General features: G+C 43.4%; 1 pseudogene; it reads left to right on the top strand.

Annotated features, from left to right (window-relative positions):
• Nucleotides 1–4,115: 4,115 nt before the first annotated feature.
• The window catches only part of LOC139162991 (zinc finger protein 721-like), a 57,218-nt pseudogene continuing 36,205 nt past the window's right edge, over nt 4,116–25,128 (top strand).

Genomic DNA, 25,128 nt, shown 5'->3' with positions numbered 1-25,128 from the left:
CTGCCTCCCAAGGACAATTCCATCTGTCCGTCCATAACCCTGGAGGGGGAACTATTGACCCCCTCAGAGAGGGTGCGCAACTTGGGCGTCCTCCTTGATCCACAGCTCACATTAGAGAACCATCTTTCAGCTGTGGCGAGGGGGACGTTTGCCCAGGTTCGCCTGGTGCACCAGTTGCGGCCCTACCTGGACGGGAGTCACTGCTCACAGTCGCTCATGCCCTCATCACCTTGAGATTCGACTACTGCAACGCTCTCTACATGAGGCTACCTTTGAAAAGTGTTCGGAAACTTCAGATTGTGCAGAATGCAGCTGCGAGAGCAGTCATGGGCTTCCCAAGGTATGCCCATGTTACACCAACACTCCGCAGTCTGCACTGGTTGCCGATCAGTTTCCGGTCACAATTCAAAGTGTTGGTTTTGACCTATAAAGCCCTTCATGGCATCGGACCAGAATATCTCCGGGACCACCTTCTGCCGCACGAATCCCAGCGACCGATTAGGTCCCATAGAGTTGACCTTCTCTGGGTCCTGTCGGCTAAACAATGTCGTTTGGCGGGTCCCAGGGGAAGAGCCTTCTCTGTGGCGGCCCTGACTCTCTGGAACCAGCTCCCCTGAGATTAATATAAGCATCAATTAATCTAAACTAGAATACCAAATTGGATTAAGTTACTCTTAAGATCTTAAAAGAATAACATTAATTATTAAAAATTGATAAAGTGCAAAGTTATAAAATGCTAAAAATATAGGAAATAAAAATCAATTGTCCATCAAGTCAGCAATACAACACCATTCTAAAAGGTGAGTTTTGTTATTGTTCACTTAATCCAAAAGTAAAGGGAATTACAATCCCTGTATTTTGGTGTGAAAAATTACAATGAACAAAGTCTGGGTCATTCAGTATGGTTGTTTGTGCTGGGCAGTGGGTGTGTAGATGATATTTTCGCTATATAAAAGAGAATATACATACATACATGCATACAATATTAGATAAAGTATATAACAAATTGAATTGTATCACAGAGGAAAGAACCTCTTTTCTCACCACTGAATTTCATTTTGTTAGATAGGACCTGGTTTTCAAGCTGGTAGGAAATAAGCTTTGGTCTTGTTATACATATAAAACCTTCTAACAATCTGCTGTGGTCGGCAGAGGGGAAATAGGTATTATCCAGGATGCTGAGGAAGTTGTAATTTATTTCTCCACGAAGCAATGGGTAGAAGGCAGCCACCTTCATTGTGAAGAAAGGCAAATCAATTTGTTTAAGAACACAGATATATACTTGTTGTGGTTAGCTCTGGCCCAGCTCCTGCCCCAAGGACTGTGGATGTGGGGGAGACATCCACATGCTGCAGGCCTGTTTTGCCCCCGGTGGAATCTGCTGATGAAGGCTCCTCTGACCAAGAAGACATGAGTGACAGGGAGAGTGTGGCAGACAGCTCAGAAGGAGATCAATTCTCTAGGTCCTCCTTGGATTCAGAACAAGAGTTAATGATACAGCCACGCATGCGGAGAGCGATGCACAGGCAGCAACAACTGAGAGATTATTATCAAAGAAAAGGAGGCCACCTGTGGTTGGGTGGGGCTGTGGTAATTAGTGAGGCTGCTATAAAGAGCAGCCTGTGGGTTTGGCCATTGTGGAGGATTATCTGATCGTTGTGTTTCGTGACTGCTTTGCTGACTTTGACCTTTTGTGTGCTGATTTTTCCCCGCTTTGAAACTAAATCAGAGCAAAGTGTGTTTCACTTTGTGAAAGAAGAAGGACTGTGAATTGCCTCACAGCTGCAAGCTAAGTATCACAGAACTGATAAGGGACTTGTACAAATGACCAGTTTGTTTGGAGACTAGGGCTCTTGGCTATCCCAAAAGAGGGCTTGGTTTAAGTGACTTTTCATTATAAAGAACATTGTTTTGAATTCTCAAACGTGTGTGTGTCTGAAATTTGTACCTGTGAACTTTTGGGGGGATTCTACCAGAGAGCTCGACAGAACAATACTTAGAAAACAATTTAAAAATGAACAGCTTTAAAATGGTAATCAACTGGGGGAGTGATGTTCCATAGGGTAATGATGGTAATGATGATAGAAAAGGCTCTTGTCTCAAATGCCATCATCACTTCATCCAGAATTAAATGAGGGTGATCATAATGAAAACCTATTTCATTGTTGTCTTGGGAGACATCTGTGAAAAAAATCCAGGCGCTTAGGCATGAAAATGGGCCGCTCACACACTCTACTTTTCCACCCACACCAAAAAAAATTAGAGGGAACATTGGTTGGGCCATAAAAATGTTTCTTAAATTACAGGTAAGAGGAATAGGTCCCACAGGGTTGTCTGGTTTAATAATGGGTTTTTTTAATTTTTTTAAATTTATTATATTTGTTGTGAATGGTTTTATTATATGTTAAATAAATAAATAAATAAATAAATAAATAAATGCTTGCAGAAGAAATAATCAAACCACTCTAGAAACGCAACGGGAGAAAGACCAAAACCTCCTTCTGTATGAACATTTGGCTTAATATAAAAGGGGAGAACAAAGTTCAGACGTCGAAGCCTTTGTCAGGCAAGGAGCCGCTGAGAGGAGCCTTTCCTCCCCCTGCTCCCAAGCCCATCCTCCCCTCCCGCTCCTTTCTCCTCAGACCTCTTTCCCGCCTTTTCTACCATCCAGGCACTTTGCTCCAGATCCACCAGGGGGCGCCCTCGGCCGAGGGAAGGGAATTCCAGAGGGCGAACGTGGTGGGCGGCGTTTCAGAAGAGGCTCCGGAGGGTGACTCTAGGACTCCGCACTCGCTCTCCTGAACTCCTAGGGCTCCCGTGAGGGGGAGAGACTACGGGAGAGTCTGGGGGGAGGACATCCAGGGGAGGCGCCCTCTCCCTGCAAGGGGAACCGGGAAGGCGGCGGGGATCCTAGGAAACGTCCGAGTGTGTGGGAGGGGAGGGGAGGCCTTGCGGGGACAAAACAGGAGAGGAGAGAAGCCGGGCGAGGAGGAGGAGGCAGGATTCGCACCAGGCTCCCCGAGGGCCCGATCCTGTCTCGGGAGGGGGAGAGAAGCGGGGCGGCCTCTGCAGCTGCCTCCTCGGCCCAGCTTGGAGGAACCTCGGCCCTGGGGCTCTTGGCAGGTTGGGTGAAACCTAGAAGACTGACGGCAGAAAAAGACCTCATGGTCCATCTATTTATTTATTTATTTATTTTATTCATTTGTCCAATACACAATTACAGTTTTAATAGGAAAGTGAACACAAGAACAAGGGGACACAATCTGAAGTTAGTTGGGGGAAAGATCAAAAGCAACGTGAGAAAATATTATTTCACTGAAAGAGTAGTAGATCCTTGGAACAAACTTCCAGCAGACGTGGTTGGTAAATCCGCAGTAACTGAATTTAAACCTGCCTGGGATAAACATAGATCCATTGTAAGATAAAATACAGGAAATAGTATAAGGGCAGACTAGATGGACCATGAGGTCTTTTTCTGCCGTCAGGACTAGATGGACCATGAGGTCTTTTTCTGCCGTCAGTCTTCTATGTTTCTACATAGGAAGAAAAATAGACGTGATAATATAAAAGAGGGTGAAAGTGAACTTGGAGGAGAGGATATATGAAAGGGAGAGAATATATAAGATAGGTGAAAGAAAGGAAAGACAATTAGACAGGGGACGAAAGGCACACCAGTGCACTTATGCACATCCCTTACTGGCCTCTTAGGAACCTGGAGAGGTCAATCGTGGAGAGTCTAAGGGAGAAATGTTGGGGGTTAGGGGTTGACACTATTGAGTCCGGTAATGAGTTCCACGCTTCAACAACTCGATTGTTGAAATCATATTTTTTACAGTCAAGTTTGGCGCGGTTCGTATTAAGTTTGAATCTGTTGCGTGCTCTTGTGTTATTGTGGTTGAAGCTGAAGTAGTCATTGACCGGTAGGACGTTGCAGCATATGATCTTGTGGGCAATACTCAAATCATGTTTTAGGCGCCGTAGTTCTAGGCTTTCTAGACCCAGGATTGTGAGTCTATTTTCGTAGGGTCTTCTGTTTCGAGTGGAGGAGTGAAGGGCTCTTCTGGTGAAATATCTTTGGACGTTTTCAAGGGTGTTGATGTCCGAGATGTGGTATGGGTTCCAGACAGATGAGCAGTAGTCTAGGATGGGTCTGGCAAAAGTTTTGTAGGCTCTTGTGAGTAGTGTGAGATTGCCTGAGCAGAAGCTGCATAGGATCAGGTTAACAACTCTAGAAGCTTTTTTGGCGGTATTGTTGCAGTGGGCTTTAGCACTTAGGTCATTCGATATTAGTATTCAAGGTCTTTTACTGAGTGTGGGTTAACAGTGAGAATTTGTTTATTCAGTTTATATATGAGGTTTGGATTCTTTTTGCCGATGTGGAGTCTGCCCTTATACTATTTCCTGTATTTTATCTCAGGATTCATATATGTTTATCTCAGGCATGTTTAAATTCAGTTACTGTGGATTGACCAACCACGTCTGCTGGAAGTTTGTTCCAAGGATCTACTACTCTTTCAGTAAAATAATATTTTCTCATGTTACTTTTGATCTTTCCCCCAACTAACTTCAGATTGTGTCCCCTTGTTCTTGTGTTCACTTTCCTATTAAAAACACTTCCCTCCTGAACCTTATTTAACCCTTTAACGTATTTAAATGTTTCAATCATGTCCCCCCTTTTCCTTCTGTCCTCCAGACTATACAGATGGAGTTCATGAAGGTGGCTCAGTGGCTGAATTCTAGTTTGTAATTCTAATAGAAATGGTCCCGTGAAGGAAAAGGCGTCTGGAGACCCACAAGAGTCCTTGGACCCGTTTGGAGTTGCTCTGCAGGACAGAGAAAGGATGGAGACCCCACCTGTTGCAAAGGGGGGAAGCGGAAAAGGCCCTGCAGCCGCTCAGCCTGGGAAGGGGGGGAAGCTCTGGACAAGACCCTGGCAGAAGATCCTGGAGGAAGAATCCATCCTCCCTTTAGAAGTTCTGCCCTGGAACTCCATCCAATACCGGGAGGCTGAGGGTCCCCGAGGACTTTGCAGCCGACTCCACGACTTGTGCAGGCGATGGCTGAGGCCAGAGAAGCACACGAAAGCCCAGATGCTGGACCTGGTGGTTCTGGAGCATCTCCTGTCCCTTCTGCCCCCAGAGATGGAGGGCTGGGTGCGGGAGTGTGGAGCAGAGACCAGCTCCCAGGCGGTGGCCCTGGTGGAAGGCCTCCTCCTGAGCCAGGCGGAGGAGCAGAAGGAGCAGGTCCAGTTGCAGGTGAGACACTTTTGGGAGCTCAGAAGAGAATAGCGTGTATATTTTAATACTTCACTCCCTTCTCCCCAAACCTGTCTTGGCAATTCACCAATTCTTGTAGGACATTGTTCTGTTTTCTCACTCAACTTCACAGATGGATATTGGGGACTTTGAGATTGCATTACTAATCTGGGAATCCACTTTATGTCATGTGAGATGCATTAATTCTGCTTCTTTTTTCCTTCCTCCTATTTGAAGTGCTGCACTGTGGAGATCAGTGATCTTAGAAACATAGAAACATAGAAGACTGACTGCAGAAAAAGACCTCATGGTCCATCTAGTCTGCCCTTATACTATTTTCTGTATTTTATCTTAGGATGGATATATGTCTATCCCAGGCATGTTTAATAGGGTTGATACTCCTGGAGGCGTTTGTAATATGGTAAATGGTTTAGCTTTACTAGATAAATGGTCAAAGCAATGGAAACTGCAGTTTAATGTTTCCAAATGTAAAATAATGCACTTGGGGAAAAGGAATCCTCAATCTGAGTATTGCATTGGCAGTTCTGTGTTAGCAAAAACTTCAGAAGAGAAGGATTTAGGGGTAGTGATTTCTGACAGTCTCAAAATGGGTGAGCAATGTGGTCAGGCAGTAGGAAAAGCAAGTAGGATGTTTGGCTGCATAGCTAGAGGTATAACAAGCAGGAAGAGGGAGATTGTGATCCCCTTATATAGAGCGCTGGTGAGACCACATTTGGAATACTGTGTTCAGTTCTGGAGACCTCACCTACAAAAAGATATTGACAAAATTGAACGGGTCCAAAGACGGGCTACAAGAATGGTGGAAGGTCTTAAGCATAAAACGTATCAGGAAAGACTTCATGAACTCAATCTGTCTAGTCTGGGGGACAGAGGAAAAAGGGGACACAATTTGAGGTTAGTTGGGGGGAAATCAAAAGCAACGTGAGAAAATATTATTTTACTGAAAGAGTAGTAGATCCTTGGAACAAACTTCCAGCAGACATGGTTGGTAAATCCACAGTAACTGAATTTAAACCTGCCTGGGATCAACATATATCCATCCTAAGATAAAATACAGGAAATAGTATAAGGGCAGACTATACTATGAGGTCTTTTTCTGCTGTCAGTCTTCTATGTTTCTATGTTTCTAAATTCAATTACTGTGGATTTATCAACCACGTCTGCTGGAAGTTTGTTCCAAGGATCTACTACTCTTTCAGTAAAATAATATTTTAATGTGTGTTATGTTTCAGAATTTGGTCAGTCGGAAGTCTCGCCCTGAGTCTTCGGAGAGGGGCGGCATACAAATCTAATAAATTATTATTATTATTATTGTTAAATCTTCAGGGAAGCCTCCTGATGGCTGGGGTAGTACAGAAGGGGGGAAGCAGAGGCATCGGGGTGGTACCCTCCTCAGCCATCCAGCCCAGGAGCAGCATGGAGAATTGCAAGGTGAGTGCCAGAAGACATGCTCCGACATCGCCCAAATACATGTTGTTAGCATGTGCTTCTCTGTCCCAGAGTCAGATTGAGTGGAGAGAAGGGGGATGGGTAGTAGGGAAGAGGCCATGCTGGCTTTCCTTTGGTGTGGGGTGGGGGAAGACCTAATATTCCCTCCATGGCGTGCCCACTGCTCGGAGCGCCCAGCGCCAGCACACGGAAAGCTAACACATTTTACAACGGCAAAGACTAGGCCCCCTCTCCCTGATGGAATTTATTCCCTGCCCCACTTGCCCTTAGCACTTTCTCTATTATTATTATTATTATTATTATTATTATTATTATTATTATTATTATTAATTAGATTTGCATGCTGCAGATTATGTCAATACAACACAGCAAACGGGATCACTATGCTGGATTTCGTATTTCATCTCCAATTGGGCGCTTCCCAAGCACCTAGGACTGCGTAGTTGTTATTATTATTATTATTATTATTATTATTATTGTTATTGTTATTGTTATTTTTATTGTTATTATTATTATTATGTCAATACAACACAGCAAACGAGATCACAATGCTGGATTTCGTATTTCATCCCCAGTCGGGCGCTTCCCAAGCACCTAGGACTGCGTGATGTAGTGGCAAATTATGTTTGCCGATCCCAGTAAAGTGGCCTTTTACAATTGACAGAGGGAGATTTTGTCAATTCTGATGGTTTTCAAATGTCCACTGAGATAATTTGGCCCTGCGCCCAGCATGCCAAGTACCACTGGGACCACTTTCACGGGCTTAGGCCAGAGTCGTTGCAGCTCGATTTTTAGATCTTTGTATTTCACTAATTTCTCTAGCTGCTTCTCCTCAATTCTGCTGTCTCCTGGGATTGCGATGTCGATGATCCATGCTTTCTTTTTCTCCACGATCACAATTTCTGGTGTGTTATGCTTCAGAATTCGGTCAGTCTGAAGTCGGAAGTCCCACAGTAGTTTTGCTTGTTCATTTTCCACCACTTTTTCAGGCTTATGATCCCACCAGTTCTTTGCCACTGGTAAATGGTAGTTCCGGCACAAGTTCCAGTGGATCATCTGTGCCACAGCATCGTGTCTGTGCTTGTAGTCAGTCTGTTCAATCTTTTTGCAGCAGCTGAGTATGTGATCGATTGTTTCAGCTGCAAAAAAATAATAATGATTTGTATACCACCTTTCCCCGAAGACTCGGGTGGCTCACATAATACAATATAAAACAATCCGTACAACAAATCTAATTAATTAAAAACTACAAGCTAAAATCCCAATATATTAAAATCAATCAAGCAATTCAGTCAAACCACACATCACATTTAGTAGACGGGGGGGGGGGGGGGGGCTTGATCTAATTGCCCCATTCCTGGTGACATAAGTGAGTCTTGAGACTCTTGCGGAAGGTGAGGAGGGTGGGGGCAGTGCGAATCTCTGGAGGGAGCTGATTCCAGAGGGCCGGGGCCACCACAGAGAAAGCTCTTCCCCTAGGCCCTGCCAGATGACATTGTCTGGTTGATGGGACCCGGAGAAGGCCAATTCTGTGGGACCTGACCGGCCGCTGGGATTCATGCGGCATCGGACCAGAATATCTCCGGGACCTCGTTCTGCCGCACGAATCCCAGCGACCGATAAGGTCCCACAGAGTTGGCCTTCTCCGGGTCCCGTCGACTAAACAATGTTGTTTGGCGGGTCCCAGGGGAAGAGTCTTCTCTGTGGCGGCCCCGACCCTCTGGAACCAGCTCCCCCCGGAGATTAGAACTGCCCCCACCCTCCTTGCCTTTCGCAAACTCCTTAAAACCCACCTCTGTCGTCAGGCATGGGGGAACTGAGATAACTTCCCTAGGCCTATATTGTTTATGTATGGTATGTATGGTATGGTATGTTGTGTGCATGTTTTTTTAAATTATGGGTTTTTAGTTTTAATTATTAGATTTGTATTGTACATTGTTTTTTCTATTACTGTTGTGAGCCGCCCGGAGTCTACGGAGAGGGGGGACATACAAATTTAATAAATTAATTAATTTAATTTAATAAATAAGAAGGCGGTCCCATAAGTAATCTATAGACTACAGATTATAAAGTGGTACTAACACTGTGTCATCTTGATTCTATCTGTAGAGATGTAGAAGTCATAGACACAGAGCCATGGTTTCTAAATTGCTTTCTCCAGGTTGGAAATATCTCTCTGGGCTGATGCTCTCTCCTTCTCTGGACTTATTCTTTATTATTTATAAGATGTTCTTGTGTATACAAATATAAAACACTATTTGTGAGTGACATAAGGGAAGGTTTGGTAGGGAAGGTTTGCCTATTTGCCGATGAGTCTAAAGTGTGCAATAGGGTTGATATTCCTGGAGGCGTCTGTAATATGGTAAATGATTTAGCTTTACTAGAAAAATGGTCAAAGCAATGGAAACTGCAGTTTAATGTTTCCAAATGTAAAATAATGCACTTGGGGAAAAGGAATCCTCAATCTGAGTATTGTATTGGCAGTTCTGTGTTAGCAAATACTACAGAAGAAAAGGATTTAGGGGTAGTGATTTCTGACAGTCTCAAAATGGGTGAACAGTGCAGTCAGGCGGTAGGGAAAGCAAGTAGGATGCTTGGCTGCATAGCTAGAGGTATAACAAGCAGGAAGAGGGAGATTATGATCCCGCCATATAGAATGCTGCTGAGACCACATTTGGAATACTGTGTTCAGTTCTGGAGACCTCACCTACAAAAAGATATTGACAAAATTGAACGGGTCCAAAGACGGGCTACAAGAATGGTGGAAGGTCTTAAGCATAAAACGTATCAGGAAAGACTTAATGAACTCAATCTGTATAGTCTGGAGGACAGAAGGAAAAGGGGGGACATGATCGAAACATTTAAATATGTTGAAGGGTTAAATAATGTCCAGGAGGGAAGTGTTTTTAATAGGAAAGTGAACACAAGAACAAGGGGACACAATCTGAAGTTAGTTGGGGGAAAGATCAAAAGCAACACGAGAAAATATTATTTTACTGAAAGAGTAGTAGATCCTTGGAACAAACTTCCAGCAGATGTGGTAGATAAATCCACAGTAACTGAATTTAAACATGCCTGGGATAAACATATATCCATCTTAAGATAAAATACAGAAAATAGTATAAGGGCAGACTAGATGGACCATGAGGTCTTTTTCTGCCGTCAGACTTCTATGTTTCTATGTTTCTATGTTTCTATGTTTCTATGTTTCTATGTTTAAATCAAGAGTCATTTCTCTCTCTTTCTCTCTCCCCCTCTTGCTCTCTCTCTCTTTTTCTCACTTTCTCTCTCCCTCTTTCTATGTGGCTCTGTCTGTTGCTATCTCTCTCCCTTTCTCACTCTTTCTTGTTTTCTTTCTCTCTCTCTATTGCTTTCTTTCTCTCTCACTCACTCTTTCTTTCTCTTGTTCTCTCTCTTGCTATCTCTCTCCCCCCCTTTCTCTCTCTCTCTGTCAGCGAGGGTGCTTTCTCCGAGCGCTTCAGGAACGCCTGCCCTACCTCTACTGCAGCCCCCTTGCTGAAAGTCCGGGACAAAAGCGCTCCCAGCGAGGGGGCTGCAAGAGGGGCGGGGCGGGCATTCCTGAAGTGCGCGGAGAAAACCCTCTTTCGCAGCCCCCTGGCTGGGAGCACGGATGAGAAGCCGTAGCCACCTCCGCAGGAGAAGTCACGTCCCAAGGCAGGAGGAGGAGGAGAGGGGGCAGATCGGGCGGGCGGGGGGCAGCGCCGAGAGGCCAGGGTGCAAGGGGGCCAGAGGCACCGTGGGGAGGCAGGGGCGGCCGCGGCTCCCTTTCCTTCTACTGCCGGCACCTCCCCGCCTCCGCTCCCCCCTGCGGGCTGGCAGGGGGATGGGGAACGCGCGCCCGTGGAAAAGGGTGCATGGAGGGTATTTTGAGGCGCGCGCGTGCGCACAGGCACAGCCTACGGGGAACAGTACAGCTGACTCATGTTTAAGTGGTTGTCCACTAGGCCTCCAAGATCCTTTTTGCACTTGCCGCTCTTGAGCTAGGTATCACCTGGTTTTTCTTTCCTAAATGTAGAACTTTACATTTCTCACTGTTTATTTCATTTTCTTAGATGGGGCCCAATCTCACAATCCTTCTATATCTCGAGCCTATCTTCTGGAGTTAGTTTAATTTAGTGTATTAGATTCGTATGCCGCCCCTCTCCGAAGACTCGGGGCGGCTCACAACATAACAGTGGTACAATACATTACTGTTGTGGTTGGCTCTGGCCCAGCTCCTGCCCCAAGGAATGTGGAGGTGGATGCAGGGGAAACATCAACATGTCATAGGCCTGCTTTATTGCCGACAGAGTCAGGTAGTGCAGTTTCCTTGGACGAAGAAGAAGGTGGGGGTGACTTGGAAGACGGGAGGCTTGGCACACAGCCCAGGAAGCCAATCTCCATTATCTTCGGTCGATTCGGATGAGGAAGTGTTAGACCCACGCAGGCGCAGACTTATGCATCGAAGAGACCAATTGAGGACATATTACTGGAGATAAGAGAGGCCACCTGTGTTTGGGTGGGGCTCCAGTAATTAGAGTTGCTGATATAAATAACAGCGTGCTGGCTTGGCCGTTGTGGAAGATTATCTGATCGTTGTTTCTTCAGGACCGTGCCTTGCTGTTTCCAGACTTTGTTGATTTTTCACGACTTTGAAACCAAAGCAGAGCAAAGTGTGTGTGTCTCACTTCGTGGAAGAAGGAGGGCTGTGACGTTCCTTCACAGCTGCTAGCTAAGTACTTAAGGACTGATTAAGGGGATTGTACAGACTACCAGGTTGTTTTGGGACGAGTGCTCTTTGCAATACAAAAAGGGTGCTTTGTTTCTTTTGAATTTTGTGATAAAGAACTTTGTTTTTGAACTTTCAAGTGTGTGTGTGTGTCTGAAATTTTTACCCTTGAATTTTCAGGAGACTCATACCATAGAGCCTGGCAGAACAATTACAAATCCAATAATAAAAAGTTAAATCAATTAAAAAAAACATTAATACATAGTAAAATCCCTAACTACAGTGTTCCCTCGATTTTCGCGGGTTCAAACTTCGCGGAAAGTCTATACCACGGTTTTTCAAAAATATTAATTAAAAAATACTTTGCGGGTTTTTTCCCTATACCACGGTTTTTCCCACCCAATGACGTCATATGTCATCACCAAACTTTCGTCTGCCTTTAATAAATATTTTTTTTTAATAAACTTTAATAAATAAACATGGTGAGTAATAATCTGAATGGTTGCTAAGGGAATGGAAAATTGCAATTTAGGGGTTTAAAGTGTTAAGGGAAGGCTTGTGATACTGTTCATAGGCAAAAATAGTGTATTTACTTCCGCATCTCTACTTCGCGGAAATTCAACTTTCGCGGGCGGTCTCGGAACGCATCCCCTGCAAAAAGCGAGGGAACACTGTATACAATCATACACATTCAACCTAACCCATTATACAGTAAGGCTGAAAACATAATAAGAAGGGGGAGAAGGTGGTAATTATCCCCACGCCTGTTGACAAAGGTGGATCTTCAGCATTTTATGGAAGGTGAGGAGGGTGGGGGCTGTTCGAATCTCTGGAGGGAGCTGGTTCCAGAGGGCCGGGGCCGCCACAGAGAAGGCTCTTCCCCTGAGTCCCGCCATCCGACATTGTTTGGTCGACGGGACCCGGAGAAGGCCAACTCTGTGGGACCTAATTGGTCACTGGGATGACTGTTGGTGTTCCTGTCAATCTAGTCTTGTCTGCAATTTTAATGAGTATCCCTTCTATCCTCATGTCTAAATGAATGATGAAGATAAACAGGTGTTATGAATCCTGTTCTGTTCTTTTTTCCCTCTTCAGGGGAGTCCTGTGTCCTTCGAGGAGGTGGCTGTGTGTTTCTCTGAGGAGGAATGGTCTCAGCTGGATCCTGACCAGAAAGCGCTGCATTCGGAAGTCATGCTGGAAAACCATAGGAACGTGGTCTTTCTGGGTAAGAGTATGACACCAATCAGAGTTCAAGAAGGAAGATTATAGTTATTTCTTTATTTAAACAACCAATATAATGAGACATCGTCTCCTGGGCGGGAGAAGGAAAGGACGTGGCCTTCTGGTGCTCCAAGGAAGGAAAGAGTCAATGTCTCTTTGCTTAGATGCTTTATGTGCCATTTCACATCTGTATTTTTCCATTTCTATTTGAAATTAACTGTGGGGGCTGAAAAGAATGAAGTGTGGTTATATGTGTCCTCTGGTTTTTTGTGGAAACTGGGTCCTCTGGTTTTTTGTGGAAACTAGATTGTCTATTGAGCTCTGCAGTGATTTTAGGAGCTGCGGTCTTGCAATCCACTCTCACAATTCGCTTTAGAGTCCGACGGTCTCTCTCAGACAACTTCGACTTTCGACCAGACCTGTGCTTGGCTGAGGAGGTTTTCCCTTCTCTTTCAAAAGCAGTCATGACTTTTGGGACATGACCTCTTGAAACGCCAAACATTCAGGAACTTTCTGTTACACTAGCGCCTGCCATTCGAGCGCCAACAATTTGGCCTCTTTGAAAGTCTGAGAGGTCTGCCGTTTCCTTATAACCAATTTCCTTAAATTTCTGTAAAAAAAAAAAAAAAAAGGAAGTTTTAAAAAAACCTATCAAATAACAGAGTTTAAAAAACATTAAAATATGTCAACTTTTGATTGATTTGAACATGTTCAAACATTATGATGCCAAAAAGTCAGGTGTTTCCATTTTTTTGTCCATCCCCTGTATCTCACACCTGCATGGTATGCAAATATACAACCTAGTAGAATTTTAGAGAAATTTAGAACGAAATTCACTTGACTTTACACTTTGATCTTTTTCTCTAACCTTGTTATCACTTTCATTTCCCATTTGATTTGAAGGTCATAAAGGGCAGGAGACTCAAGATTCCTGTGAACTGTTCCAAGTGATCAATGCTAAAGACGGAATGGAGAAGTTTGGAATTGGAATGGAATTCGAAAGCCCTGAGAGAAACCAGTCAAAGAATTGGAATCAGGAAATCTCATCTTCCACTGATGCTCCAATGCTAGACATTCTTGCCCGACAAGAGAAAATAAGAAAAAAATATGTTGGGAAAAGTATGAAGCCAACCAAAGCTAAAGTAGAAGTAAATGAACACTATTTAATCCAAAACAAAGGAGAAGATGCTACAAGAAAACCCACCAGACAAAATTACAATGAGATATCCATTTTCTCCCTTGAAAATAATTACCTTACATCTCAAAAAGCGATTGACACAAAAGAGAACCCTTATAAATGTTTGGAATGTGGAAAATGTTATAGAAAAAGACGGCAACTTACTATCCATAAAAGGATCCACACAGGGGAGAAGCCATATAAATGTGTGGAGTGTGGAAAGACGTTTAATGCAGGCAGTGGACTTAGAAGCCACAAAAAGCTTCACACAGGGGAGAAGCCATATAAATGCACGGAGTGTGGAAAGACCTTTGCTCATAGCAGTTCACTTACTTCCCATAAGACGATCCACACCGGGCAGAAACCACATAAATGCATGGAGTGTGGAAAGATCTTTGCTCGAAATGATCATCTTACTTCTCATAAGAAGATCCACACAGGGGAGAAGCCGTATAAATGCACGGAGTGTGGAAAGACCTTTGCTCATAGCAGTTCACTTACTTCCCATAAGATGATCCACACAGGGGAGAAACCGTATAAATGCATGGAGTGTGGAAAAGCGTTTAATCATGGCAGTGGACTTAGAATCCACAAAAAACTCCACACAGGAGAGAAGCCACATAAATGCATGGAATGTGGAAAGACCTTTACTCAAAGAAGTCAGCTTATTTCCCATACGATGATCCACACAGGGGAGAAGCCATATAAATGCATGGAGTGTGGAAAGACCTTTGCTCGAAGAGCTAATTTTATTTCGCATAAGACATTTCACACAGGGGAGAAAGTGCATAAATGCATGGAGTGTGGAAAGACCTTTACCCGGAGCAGTACACTTACTTCCCATAAAAGGATACACACAGGGGAAAAGCCATATAAATGCATGGAATGTGGAAAGATGTTTACTCATAGCAGTGGACTTAAAAGCCATAAAAAGCTTCACGCATAGAAGAAGCCATATAAATGCATGGAGTGTGGAAAGACCTTTGCTCAGAATCGTTATCTATCTTGTCATAAAAGGATCCGCTCTCAGAAAAAACTATATAGCAATACCAATTCCACTTAGATTTATATACTATTCCACAAAGCTTTACCACTTCATCTCTAAGCAGTTTACAAAGACGGCATATTATCACCAGCAATCTGGGTCCTTATTTTATTTATTTATTTATTTTATTTACTATTTAGATTTGTATGCCGCCCCTCTCCGAAGACTTCAGAAGGATGAAAGGATGAATCTACTGCTAAAATTAATCTATAGGGGTTGAAGATGTTCTCAATAAAATGTCAAATTTCAATTTCCATTTATTTAAAAATGCTCCATCCATTTTCTTGCCGAAATATTTTTTCTCATCCAAAATTAGCATTTCTTGCTCAAACAAAGTCATGATTTTCACTTTGTAAACCCCTGCCTTTTTTTTAGCTATTCCACAAAGATTTTTAATGTCCCCAGATAACATTTCCCACACTAGAAATGTTCAACTAGGTCGAAATAAATATGAGCCACCAATGTGCAGTGGCGGCCAAAAATCCAACACAATCTTAATATTCCAAGACCATGGAGGTACTGATACCACTCTATAATGCCCTAGTCAGATCACACCTAGAGTACTGCATTTAGTTTGGTCACCAAAAGACATTGAAACCCTAGAGCAAGTTCAGAAGAGAGGAACTAGGATGATAAGGGACTGGAAACCAAGACATACGAAGAGAGTGCAGGAACTGGGCATGAATAGTTAGCAAAACGCAGGGCCAGGAGAGACATGATACACAGGTACGTGAGGGGTTGCCACATGGAGGAGAGAGTCACACTGTTTTCTAGGGCGCCAGAGGGTCAGACCAGAAGCAACGGATGGAAGCTGACCAAAGAGAGATTCAACCTGGAAATAAGAACTTTCTGATGGTACAAGTGATCAACCCGCAACACTCCACACCAGCGGTCCCCAAACTACAGCCCGCTGAGGCCATTTATCCGGCCTGTGGCAGTGCACAAGATTTTACCGATTGTTATAATAAGCTGAATCTCCTGTCCACTCACCACGGTCGGCTGCTGAGCGAGGAGGAGGTGGAGAGGCAAGGGGCGGGGAGGAAAGCGGGCCTGCAATTGGCCCCTTTCTTTGCCACCTTTAAGGAGAGAAACTGTTGCTGCCCTATGGCAGAGCAGCAACAGTTCCTCTCCCTAAAGGCGAGAAAGGGGCCAATTGTGTCACGGATTGTAAAAGTCCGTTTGAACTTCAAAACCGCGGAGGCAATAGAATTTAGAGTTCCAAGCATGTTATTCAAAAACAAGCTTTCTTTTATTATGAAAGTAAAAATAAACATTGAGTAGATAAAAGAACAAATACCTCACATCATGGAGTCTTAAAGGCAGAGAACAGCAAGAGAGCAACAAGACGGAAGAGACAAGCAGGATATTACATAAAATATAGGAGGAGATTAATGACAAGGCACACATATTAACTCTTTTATAACAGAATGTCTCTGAGGCTGGCAATATTCAGCGTGACACCCCTTCTTTGGCAGTCATCAGGGACATTGGTTCACATAAGGCACATTTTCTTGGAGAGGTATTCGTGTTGGTCAGCTGGCAGTGGTTTATTCAGCACGTCAGCCATCTGTTCAGTTGTGGGCACATAATGTAGTTTCACGAATCCTTGTTTTACGTATTCTCTTGCATTCTTATATCTTATGTCGATGTGCTGTGAACGAGTTCCAACATATTCAGTTTCAGATATGAACGTAACTGAAACATTGTCCTCCATAATAACAATTGGTTTCATGGGATCACCCCAAATAGTATCAACGAGAGCAGAAACACAGGTTAAAGCATTACAACAGTCAGAAACACAAGCATATTCTGACTCAGTGGAAGAACAAGAAATAAAGTTTTGCTTTCTAACTTTCCAATAAATTGGACAACCATTCAAAAACATTATATAACCAGAGGTACTTTTTCGTGTTTCTTTATCACCTGCCCAATCAGAATCTGTATAGCAAATCAACTCAGGATACTTGTTATGTTCTGGTTCTAAGAACAACTTCATGTTTTTCGTGTACTTCATGTATCTCAGCAGTCTCTTTATGCACGTCCAGTGAAATGTAGTTGCTTTGCCAATGTACCTTGACAAAAGATTCACTCTCAGTGAAATGTCGGGTCTTGTCCAACTGCTAATGTATAACAGTGACCCAATTACTGACCGATAAAGCGTTTGATCTTCAAATTGAGGACAGTCTTGCTGTGCCCAACTGTAAAAATCAGTTTGCATAGGAGAACGACGTGGATGTGCGTTAGACATGTTACAATTGTGCAAAAGTTGATCAACCTTGTTCTCTTGAGAAAGGCAAAACCCATTCTCAGTTTTTTCAATCTGAACTCCTAGATAATCATGAATATGCCCTAAGCTTTTCAAAGTAAAATGTCTTTCTAAACCTTTTGCAAAAATTTCACTCATATGTTTGTTAGGACCAATGTAAACAATATCATCAACATAAACAAGTATAATTTCATAAACATTATCTTGCCCTTTTGTAAACACGCATTCATCAGAGTCGGACTTAATAAAGCCCATTGAATTTAGCTTGTCAATGAGACATCTATGGCACATTAAACCAGATTGTTTCAATCCATACAGACTCTTTTGCAGGTACCAGACATCTCCTTCTTGATCCTGGAACCCGGGTGCGTCCTTCACATAGATTTCTTCATCTAGATCAGCATTCAGATAAGCAGTTTCAACATTGAACTGGAAAACTTCTAAATTCAAGGCAATGGCTGTGGTTAAAGCAATTTTGACACTTTCATTTTTAACTGTAGGTGCAAAAGTATCTGTAATCTTCTGGATAAACTTGAAAGTAGCCTTGTGCTACTAATCTTGCTTTATATATTTTCTCACCATTTGGTTTTTGTTTAATTCTGTAGACCCATCGTGTGCCAATAATCTTCTTGTTCGTTGGAGGTTCAACGTGTTTAAACAGCTTAAGTTTCTTTAAACTGTCCAGTTCAGTTTCCATTGCGTTATACCATTTTTCTTGTTCTGACTCAGGTAAATGTCATATTTGAGAAAAATTCACAGGAGGAAGTGTAACATTGTTGCAAAGAAAAAGAAAAGAATTTTGCAATACTTGCTGTTGGTATCTCTTTGGAGGGATTCCTTTTGTGGTTCTCTTGGAATGTCTTAGAACTGTGGTCCATTCATCATCTTGGTCATCTCCGTCTCCAACTGCATCGCTAGGAACATCATCTGCGACTGGTGAAGACTGTACATCATCTGGAACATCTGGAACATCTGGAACAGCTACCTGAGGGTCAGGTTGCACTGTACCTTGAACATCATCTTTCGTAAAATAAACTGAAGTATTATTACCGTGTATTCTGGACCAATTTGTATCTTCCTCAAATTTAGCTGAATTGGAAATAACAGCTGTGTGATTAGAGTCAGCAAATTTGTAGTACTTAGAACTTTCATTAAAACCTATAAATCTCAGTCTTTCTGCCACTGGACCTCCTTTCTTTCTCTGGACCAGTGGAATGTTAACCATGGCATATGAGCCAAAAATGTGGAGGATTTGGATATCAGGCTTCTTTCCATAAAGCATGTAAAAAGGAGTTTGTTTTAAAACACTGCTCCAGATACGGTTAACAATGTAGTTAGTATACCTTAGTGCTTCACCCCAGTAGAAGTTGTTGAGATCAGCGTCCTCTAGAACAGTGTTTCCCAACCTTCCTTGAGCCACGGCACATTATTCACATTTACAAAGTCCTGGGGAACATTGAGCGGGGGGGGGGGGAGCTAAAGAAAAGTTTGGACAAAAAACCCCCTCTCTTCCTCCCTATCTATTTCTCTCTCCATCTTTCTCTCCCTTCCTTCCTCTTCTCTCTCTTCTTCCCTCTTTGTTTCTCCCTTCCTCTCTTTTTTGCTCTCTTTCTCTCTCCCTCCTTCCCTCCCTCTATGTATTTCCCTCACCCTCCTTCCCCCCTCTTTCTCTCTCTTGCTTTCTCTCTCTTGCTGTCTCTCTTTTTCTCTCCACTCTCTCTCTCCCTCTCTCTTTCTCTCTCTCCCTCTCTTGCCATCTCTTTCTCTCTCTTGCTATTTCTTTCTCACTCTCTTTCTCGTACACTACACCACAGCAGCGGCATTGGGCAGTAGCCATGGGGTGGCGGCAGGGTGGTCAGCTGTGAGGTGGAGCTCCAGAACGAAGGCACCAATGGCGGCGGCTTGATGTGTTGCTAGACGCCGTACATGCTGCCATTGCGCTGGGCATGGGCGTGGGGCTGCAGCCTCCGTCCCGGCCAAGCCAGCAGGCAACTGCCAGCCATGCAATGCCAGCATGTACGGCGTACAGCAACATGTCCAGCCGCCGCCGTCGGTGCCTCTGTCCTGGTGTTCTGGCTCGCAGCGGACCACCCTGCCGCCGCCCAGCGGCTACTTCCCAGTGCCGCTGCCACCACCCTCCCGCCGGGCCCCAAAGCTCACCTGCTGCCGCCGCCAGGGAAGCTCCAGCCGGGTGGGGAGCTGCAGCTGCCAGAAAACGTGGAAGGCGCAAAGAAGGAAGCTCAGCTTCTGGTCTCACAACTTTTTGCTCTTCGCACTCTCAGCAAAAAGTTGTGAGACCAGAAGCTTCCTTCTTCACGGCACAGAGAGGAAGAGAGAAAGGGGGATAGATGGAAAGAGAGAGAGAGAGAGAGAGAAAGAGAAAAATGAGAAAATTATGGAGAGAAAACGAGGGAGAGGAAAATGAAACAAATGAGAGAGAAAAGAGAGGGAAGAGAGAAGTAGAGAGGAAGGAGGGAGGGAAGGAAGGAAGGAGAAATGGAGGGAGTTTCTTGATTTAAGTTTAAATTTACTTGTTAATAAAAATGTATAAATTACTTTATTACTTAATTACTTCTTATTTTAAATATTGTATTTGTTCCCATTTTGTTTTTTACTTTAAATAAGATATGTGCAGTGTGCATAGGGATTTGTTCATAGGGTTTTTTTTATAGTCCGGCCCTCCAACAGTCTGAGGGACAGTAAACTGGCCCCCTGTGTAAAAAGTTTGGGGACCCCTGCATTAGATACACAAAACCATATCTAGAATAACTATCAAGAATAGTTAAGAAATACTTACAGTTACCCCTAGTAGGCCGAAATGGACCAACAATGTCGGTATGAACCAAATCAAAAATGCGTGTAGACAAACGTGTGGCATGCTTAGCAATAGGAGCAGCTTTGGATTTGGACTTGTTACAAACAGAACAATTTAAATAGATCTGGCAATTACTATCAACTTTAAAACCATTTACAAACTCAGGCATCTTGGATAAGACATCATATGAAGCATGGCCCAAACGAAGGTGCCAAAGGTTAATGCACCTGGAATGAAAATATTTGTTTGTTAGTACAGGTTTAACATTTGCAACATTATGCGGAACCTCTTGGAGTTCATTGGCTTTATGAGCCTCTGTTTCTATAGTAGCAACAGGTTTTCTCTCTGGACCTGTGCTTTCATGGTTTGGAACGTTTATACTTACATCAACTCATGCTCGAGGTTTTGGCTTCAGTTAATAAACACCACCAATTGGAATAGCATGTGTGATAACAGTTCCATTTTTAATAATGTGGATTTCATTTTGCAAAAGCATAACTTTGTAGCCCAAGTCTTTGTTCAGGTAATACAGACTGAGTAAGTTGCTTGTAGCCTTTGGGATGTAAAAAACACGTGGAATCATCTGGTCCAATTCTTTTATATAAACAGTTCCTTCTCCTTCAACTTTGCATAAGTGATTTAACACTGAATACAGCTCTTTTATATCAGTCTTATGTAATTCTGTGAAAAGTTCTATTTGGTAAGTAATGTGAAAAGCAGCTCCGCTATCTAAAGTCCATAGATGTCGGATGTCACATTCTGGATCTGATTGTGGAACGTTGTTCAGGACCAAGGAATTTATGGGAGGACGTGACTCTCCTCTTGAACCTCGTTCAGCCGGTCTGTAGTTGCTGGAGCTTCTGCGTCTGCCGCCTCTGGGATCTGTTCCTCTGGGCCGGGCAGGATATTGAGAGCATTGAGAATCAGCAGATTGAGTGCGTTGAAAATCTGTTCTTCTGGGTTGGTTACCTGTTTGTTGGTAACTGCGACTCATTGGAGCTCTAGAAGTAGCTGTTCTGGATTTAAGTCTGCGTTCCATAATGACTTCTTCTTCTGTTAAGATTTGGCAAACTCTGGATGTGGTGCGTTGAGCTAGAGGTATGCTATTGCATTTTATAATAGCTTCTTTCCGGTCCTCGTTTAGCGACAAGACAATCGCCGTGGTCATTTCTGGGTGGTCAATCTTATATCCTCTTTCTGCCAATTCCTTTTGCATTGCTAAGAGTTTTGATAAGTGTGGAGCAATTTTCTCTCTAGGCTTTAATTTTGCAGTAAAAAAAGCAGAGAACAGTAAACACATGCCTTCAGCTGAAATTGGTCTATACAGGTCATCTAGAGCAGTGATCAAGGCATTTGCGGTAATATCATGTGAAAATCTAACTGACAATTCAGTATCCATTGACATAAGTATCAAAATAGTTGCTCTCATATTTAAAGCTCTTTTTTCTTCAGTCCACTGTCTATTTGGTGGATTGAAAGCCATGTGATCGGCCCTTTCAGCAATTAGTATCAGTCTAATCTCATGCAACCACGTTTTATAATTTTGTCCATTATTCTTTAATTTGGACTCACCTTTCAATGGTGTCAAGGCAGAAAATTGCCTTTGAATTGCAGCCTGTACTGGTACTGTTTGGGGCAGCTGAAGAAATGGAGCCAATGGTGGTTGTGCCAGTTGAACTGGAATCTGTGGCAGCTGTGTCTGTTGGATTGGAATCAGTGGCAATTGTGCCTGTGGGATTGAAATCTGTGGCAGCTGCATCTGTTGAATTTGCGCCCCTTGGCTTCGTTGCGGCATTTGCTGCAAAAATGTTGGTTGAGGTGCAAACCTTGGTTTGTCTGCAGTGTAGAATTGTCCTGCTGTAGCACCTTGATTCATTTGATTATGTGAAAAGAAATCTTTCTGACACAGATTAACATTTTTCTGGTCATATAAATTTTCTGGTGATTTATAATTGCTTAAAACGGTCACTAGATAACACTGCAGGATCATTTTTCATCATTTGGCTTGAAAATGAAACATTTGGGTTTTGAAAATAAATATTTGATTGTAATTGCTCAGTTTGGCCACCAGGTGGTGCTGCAGGATTTTCTTTGGATAGCGTGACGGCAATACATTGAGGAGCCGGAATTTACCCCCCCCCCCAAACCCCTTTTTTTGCTTCTGTAAGTTTATACATTTGTCCCTGACAAAACATCATTTGCATAGATCTTAGTTCATTTAGCTTTTTTTCTTTTTCAGTTATTTGCCTGCAGTAAAAATCTATTAAATCCATTTCACTCTTAGTAAGTTCAACTGAGTTTCTGTTTGCATAGAAGTTAGTGAGATCATTTTGTGCGCTTTTTATATCTCCCTGTAAATCAGCTGCAAGAGATTTTGAAGTCAATAAATCAATATCTGACGTTATGGTTGTTAAGGGGGGCTGTCGACTCCCCCTTAAAAGAATCTGAGACTCTCTCTGCTCTGCTTCTAGGCAGAAGCCATGTTTTCCTTTGTCTTCTATATGGCATTTAGAAATTGCCTGCCTGCATTGCTCAGGACTCCAAATATTTTCTTTCATTTCAAAGTCTTTTAGAAACATCTGTTGTTTATCAAAGCGTTTTGCTTTTGGTCTTGCCACTAAGTTATCTACTGCTTGTATATTTTCGGTTGAGTTAACACTGCTTGCAGAGTTCTTCAAAGAACGCTGTTTTTCAGAGTGAATTACTTTCAGTTTTGCTCCGAGACTAGAAAGATCAGAGACAGCTTGGCTGTATGTTTCTGAGCAGAGTAAAACATTTCCTAATTGGCTAAACGCATAGATCGGCTGAGTTGGACATTCCTGTGCACTTAAAGAATCTGTGACATTGATTAATTTTTGCACTTTAGCAGTTATAATAGGAGTGTAATTATTACTCACAGTTGAAGGTGATTTATCTTCTTCTGCCGGAGATAAGATTGCATCGGCTGCAGGCATATCAGTCGAGTAGAAAAAAGTGTTTGCTGGAGTTTCCCTTTCATGAGAGAAGATTGTTTGCATTCTTGTCTCCTCCGTATTTAACTTTTGTTTCTTAGCAGGCATATCAATCTTAATTAATTAAGACAGCCATTCATCTGCTGCCATGTCACGATTGCAAAAGTCTGTTTGAACTTTATCGTAGAGGTCGATGGATCGAAACCATCCTCTGCTACCATGTCATGATTGTAAAAGTCCGTTTGAACTTTATCCTGGAGGTGATGGTTTTAGGGTTCCAAACATTTATTCAAAACAAGATTTCTTTTATTATGAAAGTAAAAATAAACATTGTCTGAGTAGACAAAAGAACAAATACCTCACATCATGGTGTCTTAAGGCAGAGAAGAACAACGGAGCAAAAAGGCGGAAATAACAAGGCAGGATATTACATAAAATATAGGAGGAGATTAATAAAGACACACATATTAACTCTTTAATTACTAAATGTCTCTGAGGCTGGCAATATTCAGTGTGACAGTTGTAAGCTGCCCTGAGTCTTCAGAGATATAAGTCCGATCAATCAATCAATCAATAAAACAAAACAACACAACCTGAATATAGTAGTTATCTGGTCCTTTTTCCATAAGTTGAAGCACATTGAAGAAAGTAGTCCTTGATTTGCAACAGTTCATTTAGTGACAACTTGATGTTGGGTCAGGTGGCTGCTTTGGCTCTGTCCTTTTCCCTCTTTTATATTAATCCAAATGCATTGAAGATGGTTTTCGTCTTCTGTTGCTTTTCTAGGCCGCTCTCAGGGGAAAAAGGGACCGCTGCTTGAAAGTGGTCCCCTGTTCCAGCGCTGGGGTGGGGGGGTGTCAGGCTGGCCCTCCTGCCTCCCCACTCGGCGGCTGCAGCGGAGGTGAGGCTTTGGGTTTTTGGCTGGGGCGTGAGGCAGGAGGGCCGGCCTCACCCCCCCCCAGCGCTTCACCTCCCACCGGGCAAGAGGGCTTGGGAGGCAGGTTCTGCCGGCCACGGGCGATGGGGACTGAGGGGCAGGGAGGACCGTGAGGCTCAAGCCTCCTTCGGCGGCTGTGGCGATGGCGAGTCTTTGTGTTTTTGGCTGGGGGGAAGGCCGGAGGGCTGGCCTGACACTCCCCACCCCAGCACTTTGCCTTCTGCCGGGCAAGACGGCTCGGGAGGCAGTTCTGCCGGCCTGCTATGGGGGATCCTTCCAGCCGAGAACGATGTGCGGGAGGGTCGGGAAGGACTGGAAGGCTCAACCCTCCTTCGGCGGTGAAGTTCCGGCTTCCGGGTTTCTGAGTTTTGGGCTTGCACACATTATTCGTTTTTACATTGATTCCTATGGGGAAAATTGCTTCATCTTACAAACTTTTCATCTTACGAACCTGGTCACAGAACCAATTAAGTTCGTTAGACAAGGTATCACTGTAGTTAAAAATGATAAGCTAAAATCCCAGAATGCATCCGGAACCGCCTTCTACCGTACAAATCCCAGCGGCCAATAAGGTCCCAGAGAGTTGGCCTTCTCCGGGTCCTGTCGACCAAACAATGTCATTTGGTGGGCCCCAGGGGAAGAGCCTTCTCTGTGGCGGCCCTGCCCTCTGGAATCAACTCCCCCCAGAGATTAGGACGGCGCCCACCCTCCTTTTCTTTCGCAAATTACTCAAGACCCACCTTTGTCGCCAGGCATGGGGGAGTTAGGATATTCCTTCCCCTAGACCATTACAAGTTATGTATGGTATGTTTGTGTGTATGTTTGGTTTTTATAATAAGGGTTTTTAGTTGTTTTATTAAATTGTATTGTTACATGTTGTTTTTTATCATTGTTGTTAGCCGCCCCGAGTCTGCGGAGAGAGGCGGCATACAAATCCAATAAATAAATAAATAATAATAATAACAACAACAACAACAACTTAAAAAGCAGTCTATTTATTCAATTACATCCACACGTAACATTTAATGGTCAGAAAGTGGGGTGGGGGCATGTACTATTTGCCCCATGCCTGGCAACATAGAGTCTGCGGAGAGGGATGGCATACAAATTTAATTAATAAATAAAAATAAATAAATAGATGGGTCTTGCCTAACTAAAAAGAACCCAGAAGCCCCTTTCAGAGAAGGACCGTCCCATCCCATCCCCCCCCGGGCAGTTTGGGGACCAAAGCGGACATCTAATCCACCCCACCATGTACACAG

This window comes from Erythrolamprus reginae, chromosome 2 (assembly GCF_031021105.1).
Source record: "Erythrolamprus reginae isolate rEryReg1 chromosome 2, rEryReg1.hap1, whole genome shotgun sequence".
Classification (NCBI taxonomy): domain Eukaryota; kingdom Metazoa; phylum Chordata; class Lepidosauria; order Squamata; family Dipsadidae; genus Erythrolamprus; species Erythrolamprus reginae.
The sequence above is the reverse complement of the archived record's forward strand: the minus strand, read 5'-3'. Positions and strand labels throughout refer to the sequence as shown.